The following is a 15,295-nucleotide window of genomic DNA, read 5'->3' on the forward strand; positions in this document are numbered from 1 at the left end:
TGAACATAGCAAATGTGAAAGGAAATGATACATGCCTCCTATATGGTACTGTCTACTTCTAGCTATCCCCTTAATATCTTCCCAGTTGACCTTCCAGATCTTCAGGGGTAGCAGGGGAAAATCCCCAAACCATCCTGCTCATCAAAGGGATTAAAGGAGGGGTGTTATAACAAGGGAAAACAGGGGAGAATGTTGGAACTCATTCTTTCCTCATCTTACCAACCCAGTTAGATTCACAGTAGTTGGCAGGCTTGGTTCTCAGGAACTTCTCTTGTCATGAATTCTGTCTCTGTTCCAGCTCCAGGATCCAAATCTCTTTCATTCATAGCGCTGGTCTTTGGAAGTCTTGTTCACCAGCCAATAGTACCTCAGGCCACAGCATCAGTGGCTCCAGGTACCTCCAACACCTGCATGGTGCTCAGGAATGCCAAAACTCAACTTGGGCAAAAGAAAGAGAAGACAATCCCCTATGGCAATAGTCTCCAAAGTGCACTCTTGCCCCCCCCAGCAGTAAAAGTTTTTAGTACATACCCCTAATAATATGTGTATATCTACTTATTTATAAATTATATGAATATGGTACTATACTAATAAAATACATTCTAAAATTTTCACAAAAATAGAAATTAAAAGGTTGAAATAAGGATCAAATGATATTTTGTCCTAGAGTAAATAGGAAACTGATGGAATTTATTGAGTAGAAAAGTGATATGGTCAGACCTGAACTTTAGGAAAAATCACTGGCAATTGTGTGAAGGATGGATTGGAGCAGCGAGAGATTTGCTGCAAGAAAACTAATTAGGAGGCTATTTCGATAGCCCAAGTGAGAGGTAATGAAGGCCTGAACTGGGTTGGTCACTGTGTGAGTAGAAACATGGGTCAGATGGAAGAGATGACATTAGATGAATTAGCAATGACAAGATTTGACAGCTTATTGGATATGGGGAGTGAGGGGATGTGAGCAGTTGAAGATGAGACCAAGATTGTGAACCTGGATGACTAGAAGGATGCCAGTGCCCAGACTGTAATAGGAAAACTCCTAAGAGGGGTAGCTGGGGGGCAGGGGAAATAATGGAATGAGATCTGACATCTGCAGAAATTCATCCTGTCCTCCCCCAAACCAAAATGGGGCAGAGAGAGGAGAAAGGAGTTCTTACCAGTCCACTACCTCGGAGCCTAGAGCCTATCATCTGCAGCACCAGATGACCTGGGAGATGTGGGATAGCTGAGGGGAAGGCTGTGGAAGCTGCCAGATAGCAATTATGTTACAAATTCCCTAAGAGACTGAAGCCTAGCTCAGGAAGGTATAGGTTGGGAGCATGCAAATTGGAAGGAGGGACAGAGTGAAGGAATGTTGGGGGGGGATGTAGGTGTAAGTGTGTTACAGACAAACCCGAAGATTGCCTTTGATGGGGTGGGCGATCACTCACCCCTTGTAGGCAAGCCATGATTCCCCACATGATAGCCCTCATTTTGGAGACCACTTCTCTAAGCAAACATACACATCTCATACTTTTTTTTTTTATCATAAAGCATGGCTTCCTGCCCCAAAGTGTATTTGGGGCACTGTAGCTTTCCTCTTCTCTCTGTATCCTAGAAAGGATTATGGCAGTCTCCCTTCCCAGCATCTTACAAACTCTGTTTCCCTCTGGTGAAACATCCCTGAGCTTTCAGGTCTCCACAAGAAAAGGTGATATAGAAACAGTCCATATCTGGTCACCCTTTAATGGCTCATTCATGTAGGTGGGCGTTAATTTGTTGGCATTGAAACTGAAGCCTCAAAGCACCTTAGTCTTAGAAGGTTTATCAGAGTATATATAGCACATCCTGGGTAGGTGCTAGGATTGGGAGGGCAGGGGCAGGGAGCAATGTGGCCCAAGGGACAGGCACTTTTCTGTGTTATGAGAGGAAGGTCTACTTTCTATCCTTCTCTTTGGCCCTTCCTAGGTGTCTGAGCCTGGGCAAGGGACACTAGGGTAAACAGAGAGAAGCCAATGAGATGTTCTGGAAAAACAGTTCAACTGGCCTGCTGCTCCTTCATGGAGAGCAGGTGATGCAGGGTGGAGCCACCACCACCTCGACCATGAGGCTGCCCAATATCCTGTTCACGGGTACACCAGGGGTTGGAAAGACCACACTAGGTAAAAAAAAAACTTGCATCAAGAACAGGACTGACATACGTTAAAGTAGACAATTTAGCACAAGGACAGTTATATGATGGCTTTGATGAAGAATATGAATGTCCCATTTTGGATGAAGACAGAGTAATTGATGAGTTAGAAAATAAAATGAAAGAAGGTAGAGTTATTGTTGATTAACATGGCTGTGACTTCTTCCCTGAATGATGGTTTCATATAGTTTTTTGTGCTTCAAACAGATAATTCTGTATTTCATACAAGACTTGAAAAGAAGGGATACAGTATAAAGAAACTACAGGACAATATTCAGTGTGAAATTTTCCAAATTCTTTATGAAGAAGCCATGGCCTCCTACAACTATGAAATAGTACCCTGGCTGCCCAGCAATGTACCAGAAGAACTAGAGAATAATTTAGATCACATAATGAGATTTATTGAGCAGTGGATAAAAGATAAAAGATCCTTGAGGGCAAAGCATTGGACTTGAAAGGTTTTCTACATGATGGTTAAAGATTTTCTTCATGATTTCTCCTTCCCTATGCAGTAGAAATTAAGACAACATACACCAGATTTTACTATCCAGGCTTGTGTTGTAGAAGTAGCAGGTGGACAATATACAAAGTTGAGTTATGACTAAATTTTTTTCTCCAGGAGAAAACTGAAAACCCCCAAATACAATGAATAAGATACTAAGGACTTTTTAAGTTTAGGAATATTCAGCATTCTCATTTAAGAATAAACTAAAGAATAAACAAATTTGAGAAAATAGGTGGAAATCTTTAATACTTGACATGAAAAAGAAAATGAAGGCTAGGAAGAACTGCTGACTTAGAAATAAAAGAGTCTAAGGATAAAGCTATAAACATTAAAAAAAAAAAGTTCAGCTTTCAATCATTCCCCCCAGCCCAGGTGGAGAAGACATCAGCTCTCTGAGGGATGAGGGCCTCAAAGAAGGCTATTTCCTCTTGTAGTTTCCATTACAGTTTCCCCTTCTGTTATTGCAAAATCACTGGAGGAAATAGTACACTAGTATGATGCTTCAGAAGAGAAAATTGGAAAACTTCCCTAGAGCCAAAATTCTAGGATCTTACTTTTAGGATTTTCTACTGCTACCAAGTTGTTTATATATCCTCTGCTGGATGGCTTTGTGACACTGATTAAGCCACTTAACCTTTCTTTGAATCAGTTGGTGATTCTTTCTATTATCACAATGCCCTGAGCACCCTGGGGAAGTCACAAGACCATGGAAGGTGTCACATAACACCAGAGGAAGTCCTCTGAGATCCCAGCCAAGAACAGCCCGATGGGCAGAAAGCCCATCAGTAAAGCCTATCATCCCCCACCCCCCCCCCCCCCCCCCCCCCCCCCCCCGCCCCGAGAAGCAAGGATCTTCCTCTGAACACTGGCCTTAGAGCATCTGGCTGATCAAGACTCTTGACTCATCATGGAGCTGACACAACAGCCTTGATTCTCAAATCCTGAGATTAAGCAGTGGAATGACAGAGAATCCCAGAAATGCCCCAGGTATCCCTTAATCCTAACTCACTTCCTAAAAAGTGATCATAGACCCCCCAGAAAAAGGAAGCCTCTTAATTCAGTCTAGCCAGGGAAAGGGAACTACTTTCTTACCTTCCTCAGGAAATGTAGAGCCATCTGGACATAAGGGATACTCACCTTGGGGGGAGGGGAATATGAGAAGGAACTAACTAAATGTGAAGTTTTCTGTGCTTTTTAAGAAAAGGTGCTGAGAAAAAGACAATAATTGGAATAGTGACTTTATAGTTTTCACAGGTTTTAGCCCCCAAAATCACTTGGTCTAAGGTCTGAGCATAATGGTAGGGTGATTCACTCTCTGAATACTAAGGTTCCTTAAGTGGAAAGTCTCAAAATTCATGTGAAAATGTAGACCTGGGAACTGTGTCATGTGATGAAAAAAAGCATAGCATTGAGAGAAAGGGAAAATGCTCTGGGAATAGGGAGGAAGAAGCAGCCCAATGCACAAGAAAACAAGATAAGGGATGGGGTTGAGTATGGAGAGCAAGGAGGGGCCTGTAGTAGTGATACTCTAGTGCTGTGAACTCACCACTTGTGTAATTAGTGTTTCCCAAAAGGACAGGGACTGCCTTGGATTTCTGAGTCTCAGCAAGAGCCTGGGGACATCCCTGCTCCTACACATTTTCCTTTCTTGGGTGTTCTGTGTGGGCAGCTGTATGGGGAACATTCCAGTTGAATCATAGCTCTAGATCTTCTCACTCTGGCAGCATCACATGCTCGGGCAAGGGGATCCAGAAAGGGAGTTTACAGCACACAGGGACCTCTGCCTCCCAGCTAGAGCAAGAGAAGGGATGTTAGGGGTCAGAAAATCTAACAACCCCTTTCTCATGGTGCCCTCAGTCCCTGGCCCCAGCTGCTGGTTCTGAAAATGACACTAGGATTTAGTTTCACTCGAACCACGAGAAGACAAGTTTGGTTACCTTGGCTAACTACACAGCTACTTACTATTATGGGACAAGATATGGAGGCAGAAGAAAACACTAGGGCTTGAAAATGAGGACAAAAGGTTAGCTTTGGAATACAACACTAGGGATCTAAATGGATCCTGCTTGAGTAATTTTTTACAAACCTTTTGTTTTCTGTTGAATTGAAAATAATATTCATTTGCATTGAAATTTACATATGATTTGCCATTCCTAGTACTTCTTTCATAAAAAAAAAAACCTCTGTGCCTTTGGGGGGCACTTCAGTGGGATGTCAGAGAATGGAGGTACATTGTATGGTGCCTCACCTTAACCACTTTAGAGGAGAGAAGAGCTGTGGCTGTTTATCTTGGCATAAATTGCCTCTTGATTTCCTGCAGCTCTGATTTAATAAATCCCATGATGTGGAAAAGTCCAGCCTAAACATTTTTCTCCCCAAGACAAAAAAAAAATGAAGATGAAGCAGCCCAGTGAAACTGTATTTTAGGAAAAAATATTCCTGTTTTTGGGTAATGGAAAAGGAAGAATAGGAATATGGACTGAGAGAGAGAAAAGGAGGAAAAAACTGATAAGAGGAAAATAAAATGGAACAGGCTAATGGTCCAGAGCCAAGTAGACCCCTTTCCATCCACATGAAGAAATGAAATTTAATTTTTAAAAATTCTCTTATTTCTTATACTTGGCCATGGTATCATGGATTTTATAAACCAGTAGAGTTAAATGACTTTCTGCCACAATAATTTCTAGGGCAATGCTTTGGGCCCATGTCACAAGCTTCATTATTAAATAAGAGACTAACATTTAAGAGACTAAGGTGAATGGACATTCATTCCCCTCTTCTCTGACCTGGTACTTAAACCCTAGCTTTGTCTGGGGAGGAACTCAAACCAGCTATATCTCATCATCATGAAGGGAAGCAGTATGCTAACATGCAAAGAGTGTGAATTGGATTTGGAGTTAAGAGGAGGTAAATTCAGTCCCTGACTCACCAACACTTACTATTTTTAACTCTGGCTAAGTCCTTTAACCATCCTGGCTGGTTTCTTCATCTGTAAAATTAGTATGTTGGAATAGATTACCTCCAAGGTTCCTTTCATTACTAAATCTATGATCCTGAGATCCCTCCAAGATTCCAAGATCCCTTCCCCCACCCCAGTACAGTCCAGATATAGAGATACAACCAGCCCAATGTTAAAAGAGTGGGGTTCAAAATACATATTTTTCACCTTCCATAATTCTTACCTACACTGCCTCATTCTGGCCATCTGGCCCTATATCATATTCCAATCACTGCTTTACCCTCACCCCAGTTAGTCCCTTACATATCAGCTTTGTCTCTTAGCTTCGAGGTGTGAACACTAGAGCCCGTTGACTTTGTGCCTATTCTCTCCTGTTTCCCATACCCTCTTCCCTCAAAGGTGCAACATCTAGATGTTTAATTTCAAAAGGTTCACTTCTAGTTGGGCCAAGAATTTTTCCTGTTTAGTGCCAGAATCCCTGGCACATGCCACACTGGGAACATTTATCTGCCATAGTGATTTCTTTCCCCGTAACATATTTCAAAATAACCATGACTCCTTTCATTCCAAAGAATTATTGACTCCAAAAAGAGAATTCCTTGTGATTCCTTAAAAAGAGAGAAAAAGATGGGAAAAGAAAATGCCCTATTTGGGAACAGACTTTGAGAGAATCACAGATACATGGAACATTGAAACTCTTCCTGACCAGCAACAGATTAGGATGCTACACAAAAATCTACTCTGAAGGATTCGTATTCTCAAATCCCTTGTTCTGTGTCTAACTCTCACAGTCTTCTTAGCAGACAGGGCAAGCTTTAGGAAACCCAGATCTCCATTTATGACATATATATAATTCATGGCTCTTTTATTTATAACAGTGAAAAATTGCAAACAGCCTGTGTGTCTAATGTTTGGGGGCTGTCTAGATAAATGAAAATATATTCTTTTAAATACTCTCATGCCACAAAAATGGCAAATATGAGGAATATCAAGAAATATGGAGTGTTTATATAAAATGATACAAGGCAAGGTTGGTAGGGAGAAAACAGTATAAACACTGACGAGGAACACACTGAAAAAAAAAGAAAGCACTACTTCCTAAGTACATAAATTCAGGGGAGCAGCTAGGTGGTGCAGTGAATAGAGCTCTGGCACTGGGATCAGGAGGACCTGTGTTCAAATGTGACCTCAGACACATAATACTCCCTAGCTGTGTGACTCTGAGCAAGTCACTTAACCCCAATTGCCTCACCAAAAAAAAAAAAAAAGAAAAAACCCCAATTTCAGAAAGGGTCATAGAACAAATAAATTATTATTATCTTGCTAAAATTTATATTAATTTTATTTAAAATAAAAATAAATCATCTTATTAAAAGTTTTTTTTGGAGATTTACTTCATATATTTTGTTTACTTCTGATTTGTTAGTTTTATTCTGAGGTAGTTCATAATAAAAAAAAAAGATTTTTAAAGAAGAGGGTATACTCCCCTCAAACAAGTTTCTGCATAGAATCTATGCAAACACAAATCCTTCTATGGTCACTCCTCTTTTTTTCTCCTAGTCTACTGTCCTGTTCCATCTCTAGAAGTCTTGACCCAAAGCACCTGCACAAAGCCTTCTTATTACCATGTCCAATCCTGGGAACACAGTGTGATGCCATTTACCTTTCCCAAGAGGCAATCTCCTTTCTTCCATTTTTTTCTTCTCCCTCTGCTGGCTTCTTTCCGGCCAGCTCCCTGAGAAGCTCTTTCCCAGGGCTGGGCCCGCTGACAGCTGATTCAGTGACACTGTTTTAAAGAGACTGAGACCTCCCCATGTGACACAAGCACCGATGTCCAGCCTGGTTCAGCGTCCTGCCGTGCCCCTCCTGAGCCAGAGGCCCTGAGAAGCCAGACTCCAAGCAACTGAGCTAAGGACATCAAGTGATCCTTCTGGCTTTCCCTCACATCGCCCCATTTTTCTAATGGACTTTTGGGTAAAAACAAATCCTGTGGCTGTCAAAGGCTGACTTTTCTGATCTGCTGTCATGCAAGCATAACCATCTGCTTTTAGGGGGACGGGATCCTCTTAGAAGGAGCCTCTCTTCCTTCGGTAGACCCTGACATATATATGGAAACAGAGAACTAGAATTAGGAGTTTCACCTAGTGAATGAGGCAGGAGAAGGCTTTCAACTCTGATGGGAAGGGTAAGATTATGTTCAGGAATAGAAAGGAGGCTAGGGCTTAGCTGGAAGCAATAAGATCTGTTTAGTCCTCAAGCCAAGAGTAGCTTCCTGGAACTTGTTCAAAGAGGAAACCAAATCAGAGTCTGCCTTGGGCTTGGCATGCTCTAGCTGACCCTTATAATGCTGTCACATACTGTGTGGCCCGAGCCTTATCATGATTATCAGTTTGTACTTTCCTGGAACATTTCATATGCTCCAGTGAAAGCATAATTTCTTCCAATAATTGTCAAATCAAAAGTCCCAACTGTGTGTTTTGGTGGTTCAGGGCATATCCATTAGATTATAAGCTCCTTGAGGGCAGAGACTATCTTTTGCCTCTTTTTGTTTCTCCAGCATGTAATACAGTGCCTGGCACAGAATACCACTTGATAAATGTTTATCAATTGATTGATTGATATCCAGGTTGAGAAATGGTCCTGGTTTATTTGGATTTAGTTATAAGGTCATAGATTTTTAGTTAGAAGGTACTTTATATTGGGCAGCTAGGTGGCACAGTGATAGAGTGCCAGCTCTGAAGTCAGAAGGACCTGAGTTCAAATCCGGCCTCAGACACTTACTAGCTGTGTGACCTTGGGCAAGTCACTGAACCCCATTGCCTAACGCTCCCCCCCCCCAAAAAAAAAGAAAAGAAAAAAATATAGAAGGTACTTTATAGGTCATCTAGTCTAACCCCCTCATTTTATGGATGAGGAAAATAGAGAAGTAAAGGATCTTGCCCAGGGTCCCACAGGTAAAAAGTGGCAGAGCCAGGATTTGAATCCAGGTCCAATGACCCCAAATCCAGCACTCTTTCCACTACACTCCTACTTATGAGGTTCTAAGCTCTGAAGAGCCCCAAAGGCCCCAAAGTTCCCTCTCAGACCCTGAGACACAGAATCACCACCCTCTGCCATTTTTGCTGCCTCATTCAACCTAGACCTGCAGAGAACAGCTAAATGAAATGTACGGCTTTGCCTCAGAAAGGAGTTATGGTCATTTTGGAGCTCACTGCATCGATGACCTCTAAAAGTCCTGGACCGTAGAACCTCAGAATAAGTGGTGGTGAACGCTATCATTTTTCTTTGTATCATTTGAGGTGCCTGGAAGGGGCAATGCTCCTAACCTCCATCATCCATGAAGGGACCAATCGTGGCTGTTCCTCAGAAATGCAGTATTTTAATGCCACCTGGTGGAAGAAAAAAACAGTGCACTTTGTAAGCACAGTAAGTCTACTTGACCGCAGGCTTTGGGGATGGCCTAAATGTCGGGAAAGAAGTGGCCAGGAAGAGAGCTAGTGTCTGGACTGCCTCAGCATTAACAGTCATATCATTGTATCTACTGTCTTGACATTAACAGTGTAAACATTCGAGAGGCAGTGTGAGACGGTGGAAAAAATGATGGCTTTGGAGTTAGAGAATCTGCCTCCTACTTTCTACTTTTGTGACTCTGGTCAAGTCACTTAACCTCTCTGGGTCTCAGTTTCCTCAAATGTAAAATGAGGGGATTAGACTAGGTGGCATCTAAAGAAAGGATCCTCCCTCCTACTTCACCCCATCCTACCCGCAACTCTAAAACTCTGATCACTTGCTGATTTCACTGTTTCCTATGTTGTACCAATTCTGGTCTGACACACAGATTAGTCCCAGTGGGTAGAAGACCAAGGGTGAACTAGTATAAAATTGATTTGCCCCTGATATTTGTAAACCCTAAATATCTTAAAATAAATTTTTTTAAAAAATCGATCTAGGGACTCTAGGCAAGGTGGAGATTATGGAAATATCCCACCTACCTTTTTACAAAATTGCTCTGCTAAATTTCCTCAAAAAATCTTTTCTTCTTTTTACCAAGGGAATTCCTTTGGGGAAATTTCTGTCTCAAGCAAGATTCCCGGACCACACAGAAGCTACAGCATTGGTAATTATCTAAAGGCAAAGACTACCTGAAGGACAGAACTTTCTCCTTGCTTCTGAGTGACCCATGGTCCATGTCAGCGGAACCATCTAGTGAGAAATTCTAGGACAATACATGGAACTGTGCCCTAGGGAACTGGACAGACACCTCTCTTCATGAATAGCCTTTCTCCCATTAACCCTAGTAGCACTTAGAGAAGCCTGTGACAAAAACCAGTGCCTTTTAAAATGCCAAAAAGAACATTAGCTGTTTTCTCCATTAAGAACCATTCCCTATATTGGTCCCTTCCTTTCATGTCTTCTCCTCATCCCCAACATTTAGTAGAGGCTTATACAGATCATCCTTTTACAAAGGCTGCATCCCAAAGCCAGACTAGAAGTAGTGGTCTCTCCATGGCTGACCTTGTGGGTTCTCTATGTTGAAACAGTGCCATTTCTTTACAAATGTCAATCTCTCTAGGAGGAAATTGTCATTGTGGGTTGAGGGAATGTGAAATGTATGCTGGCTTCCAGGTATTTAGAATTTTCAGCATTGCAAAGTAACTTACAATTTTGGAAAAAGAAAAAAAAAGATTGTAGCTATTTGTTGGGAGGCTGTGAGGAGGATGAGGTCTGTGCTTTGATTTACTTTTCACAGCTGAGGAAACCGAGCTGGGGGTGGATAAATGACTTTCCCAGAATCACGTTTGGAAAGCCAGCATCCGATTTCCCTCCCAGTCCTCAGCATTGCTGATACCTTGTGCACAATATCTCTGATGGGGCCATGGGCTAAATAACAGATCAGTAACAGCTCTAGGACTCAGCTTTGCCCTCATTTCTGTTTCAGTCTGCAGGCCCTGCTGGAGCAGACCTAAGCTCAGAGTTATTTTATTTTATAGTCAGACACCAGAGAACCCTGAAGGAAGGCCATGCTTGGCTAGAACAAAAGTGGCATTCCTGGTCTATTACTGGGCTTAATAAGGTAACCACGGGCTCCTTTTAGCATATAAAAGCTGTAAGATAGCCCTACCTCTCTTCATCATATGCATTTTCAGGAGGAAAAAAAAGCCTAATGACTTTAAGATAGTGCCTTTTCTCCCCAAAGGAATCCCTCAGATGGGCCCCAGAAGAACTGGTATGGGGAGTATCTGTATTAAGCACATTACATCACGTCCCAAACCCAGTGGTAGAGTCCAAATCAGGCACATTAGCCTTAGCCATTTAAAAAAACAACACGACAACAAGACTTTATACATCAACTTTACTTCTGCGACAGAAAGGGACATCTACAGAAGTAGAGAATAAACAGCAAACAAATCTGTTTGCCTGAACTATTTACTAAAAGGTTTGCTATTATGAAATAATATAGTTACTTTTTTTTTACTATCTTGAGAGCAAGTAGAAATGGGATTCATCCCATATTAGGTCGTGTACTTCTTTTTAAAGCACTTCTAGCAAACAGGTTTTTGTAGTCTTGTAAGCATTATAGATGAGAACTTCTTTTCTTTTTTAACATCAAGACAATAGCAGAATTGCGGCCTCTTCCCAGTACAAATGTTTTTAAATAGGAAACCTATTCTACATTCCCCTTCAAAGCCACAGCATATAGAATAGCTAATGTCCCAGGCTAGATATTTCAGTCTATCTTGGGTCCAGGTAAAAACTACCCTGCTGAAACTGCCTTCAGGACATCTATCTCTTTGCTTTCACCACTCAGCCTTTTTTTTTTTTCTGAGGACATTTTGGAGCAGGGGGAGGGGATTTAGGGCAGAAAAAGGGGTGGAACAGGACTTCTGGGAATGGCATTGTTTTGAACAAAGTATCATATGTCAGGAAGATAATAATCATTATTAAGACCTCAAATCTAACACATAACCCACTCTGAAGTTAAATGTTCCTTTTCAAATAAAAATGGTTTGATAGTATAAGGTTGTTGTTTCCAGGCATCCTCCATAACGGGTGGCATTTTGAATGCCTGAATGCTTTGCCTTTTGTGAATCAATCAAGCAATTTCAACAAGCATTTACTAATCACCTACTCTGGGCCAGGCTGTATTATGTGCACTGTACTAGGTCCTGGGGATACAAAGCAAAAATGAAATAGTCTCTCCCTGTTTGAGCTTCCAGGACGCTTCCATTCCAACGGGGGAGATAGCATGTACCCATGAAAGTGAATACAAAATATATATACAATAAATAAAAAATAATTTCAGGGAGCACTGGCAGATGGGATAAGGGGGAATCAGTAAAGACTTCACGTGGAAGGGGAGACTTGAACTGAGCTTTGAAGGGAGTTAGGTATTCAAAGAGATGGGAGTGAAGAGGAAATTCATTCCAGGCATGGGAGACAGACTGTTTAAGGGCAAAGAGATGAGAGATGGAATCCTGTGAATGAAAAACAGCAAAGTCCAATTTGGCTGGCACACATAGTGTGTGTGAAGAGGAACAAGGGATAATGAGTCTGGAAAGGTAGGCAGGATCCACATTGTAAAAGACTTTAAATGCAAAACAGAAGAGTTTTTATTTTATCCCAAAGGCAATGTGGAATCACTGGAGCTTTTAGAGCAAGGGAGTGGCATGATCAGACCTGTGTTTTAGAAATATCACTTTGGCAGTTTATGGAGAAGGGATAATGGAGGGGAGAGATTTGAGGCTAAGAAACTAGTTAGTAGGCTATTATAATAGCCCAAGTGAGAAGTGATGGGGCCCTGAACTAGGGTGATGGCAGGGTGAATGGTGAGAAGGGAATAGACATGAGAGCTATTGCAGAGGTGGAGAGGACAAGAATTGGCAACTGATTAAGTATTGGGTGTCAGTGAGAATGAGCAAGGGTGATAGCTATTTGAGTGGGATGGATTAAACATGCTGTCCACTTAGAGCTGACAAGAGTTGGCAACTGGATGGATGACTCCAAGGTTGCAAACATGAGTGACTAGGGTGATGTTGGAAAGATGGTGGAACTTTTAGCAGAAATAGGGAAGTTCAGGAGAAGGGTGGGTTTCAGGAGAAACAAAAGAGTTCTGCTTTGGTCATGTTAGATTTGAGATGCTTACAGGATATTGTGAGAAACGTTCAAGAGGAAATTTCTAATGATGCAGAACTGGGTCTCAAGAGAAACTAAGGTTTTATATATCTATATCTATATCTATCTATCTATCTGTCTATCTATCTATCTATCTATCTGGGAATCATTTGTGTAGAAATGGCAATTAAACCGTAGGAAGCTAAGGAAATAACTGGAAAGTAGAAAGAAAAGGGCCTAGGACAGAATCTTGGGGTACACTTACATTGGGAAGGTGAGACATGGAAGAAGATTCAGAAAAAGTAACTGAGAAAGAACCCCATCCCCCCCAGAAAGGAAGCAGGAGAATCAGGAGGAAACAGTGTCATGAAAACCTGAAGAAGAGGGAATAACAACAAAAAAAGAGAATGGTCAACAGTGTCAGAAGTTGCAGAGAGATCAAGAATAAAGACAGAAGAAATCATTGGCTATGACAATTTTGTCATTGTTAACTTTGAAGAGGATAGCCAGGTGGCTTGGAGTCAGGAAGACCCAGATTCAAATCCAGCCTCAGACACTTACTAGTTGTGTGACCCCGAGCAAGTCACTTAACCCTGTTTGGCTCCCTTTCCTTATATGTAAAATGAACTGGAGAAGGAAATGGCAAACCACTGTAGTGTCTCTGCCAAGAAAACCCCAAATGGGGTCACAAAGAATTGTATACAACTGAACAACAACACAAGAAAGTGTTAATAATGCAGGTTAAACTTAAAGTGTGTGCACACACTTTTTTTCCCCCTGCAGAGCTGGTTGTTAAGAGTAGGACAGGGCTGATAGTACTAAACAAAAAAAGGAAACTTAGGAGAGGGACAGCTAGGTGGCGCCATAGTATACAGAGCACATGTCTTTCAGTCAGGAAGACTCATCTTCCTGAGTTCAAATCTGGCTTCAGACACTTACTAGCTATTTGACCCTGGGTAAATCCTTTAACCTTGTTTGCCTCAGTTTCCTCATCTGTAAAATGAACCGGAGAAGGAAATGGCAAACCACTCTGGTATCTTTGCCAAGTCAATCCCAAGTGGGGTCACGAAGAGTTGGATAGAACTAAATAACAACAAACTTTGGAGAGGGTCAACTATTTCAGCTGAGTGATGAAGTTGAAAGCCAGCTTACAATGAGAGAAAAGGACATGGAGGCAGAGTTTAGATAGCTTTTTCTAGGAGTTTGGCTGTGAAAGGGAAGAGAGATATAAAAGGATAACTTGAAGGGATAGCCAAGTCAAGTGAGAGTTTTTTAAGGTTAGGAAAGATCTGGGCATGTTTGTAAGCATCAAAGCAGTAACCACCAGATAGAAAGAGATTGAAGATTAAAAGAAAGTGGATAACTGGTGGGTAGGGCATGACAGTCTGTCAGATGAGATGTAACAGATGTAACATGGAGTCAAGGATAAAATGAATTTGCTTACTCTTTTGGGGAAGCAAAAATGTCCCATCTTTCTATAAATAGCCTATCGCCAACTTGACATTCCTCTAAGATGCAAAACGCATTGAAGTTGTATCTATTACTGGGTTTGCAATTTATCACCCATGTTTATCTAGATTCAGTGAGGTGGTATACTGGATGGGGTGATGGACTTGGAGTCAGGAAGACCAGAGTTCAAATCCAGCTTCAGATACAAGCTATATGACTGGGCATATCACTTAGCCTCTATTGTTTCAATCTCTTCATCTGTAAAATGGGGACAATAATAGCACCTACCTCCTAGGATTGTTGTGAGGATCAAATGAGATAATATTTGTAAAGGGCTTTGCAAACCTTAAAACGCTATATCAATCATAGCCATTATTTTTTTATAACTACAATCACGACAGCCTTTTGGATAGATTTATGGTTAAATGTTGAAGAAATAAATGGTACAGGATCTTAAAGTTTCACTACTATTGGTACAGCATATCAAGTAATTAGCATATTGGTCTGAATATAAGTTGTGTCTCTAAAACTTGATCTCTTTTTTTTTTTGAGGAAATCAGGGTTATGTGACTTGCCTAGGGTCACACAGATGGTGAGTAAACGATCTCTTTAATAAGAAAAAACATACTTAGATTTACATTAAAAAAATAATAACACTAACTTATCTGGATTTTTTATGGGCATGGTCAGGCCCTGTGATTTTATTGAAGGAGGAAATTCTCCTTTGTTGAGATTCCTTCCATTTGGCAATTTATAGTTTTAACTGGGGCATTAAGGGGTAAAGGCGACTTGCCCAGGGTCACATAGCCAGTATGTGTCTGAGGCAGGATTTGAATGTAATTTTTTCTGCATCTAAAACTAGCACTTATACTATAACTATCAGTCTCTCACAGAATTACCATATGAAAATATATTACCTCTAACAAATAATTGTACATTTATTTATTTTTGTAGCAAATAAGAAATGCTTTTAAATTCCTTAAATTTCGCAATCTAAATAAATATTTTATTCATTTTTATCACTATTGCTCCATTCATTGCCATCACTTTTGCTGTCATTCTTCTACTAAAAACACAAGACTAGGCTACACTCAAGTAT

At 41.0% G+C, this 15,295-nt stretch overlaps 1 protein-coding gene and 1 pseudogene across 1 annotated transcript in view; both read left to right on the forward strand.

The window, feature by feature from the left end:
- CYSTM1 (cysteine rich transmembrane module containing 1) overlaps positions 1–15,295 on the forward strand; it is a 169,996-nt gene that overhangs the window by 44,243 nt on the left and 110,458 nt on the right. The window lies entirely within an intron of this gene.
- LOC110220831 (adenylate kinase isoenzyme 6 pseudogene) lies at positions 2,084–2,625 on the forward strand (annotated as a pseudogene).

The sequence above is a fragment of the Phascolarctos cinereus genome, unplaced genomic scaffold, assembly GCF_003287225.1.
Source record: "Phascolarctos cinereus isolate Bilbo 61053 unplaced genomic scaffold, phaCin_HiC Scaffold_2;HRSCAF=192, whole genome shotgun sequence".
In the NCBI taxonomy this organism is placed as follows: Eukaryota; Metazoa; Chordata; class Mammalia; order Diprotodontia; family Phascolarctidae; genus Phascolarctos; species Phascolarctos cinereus.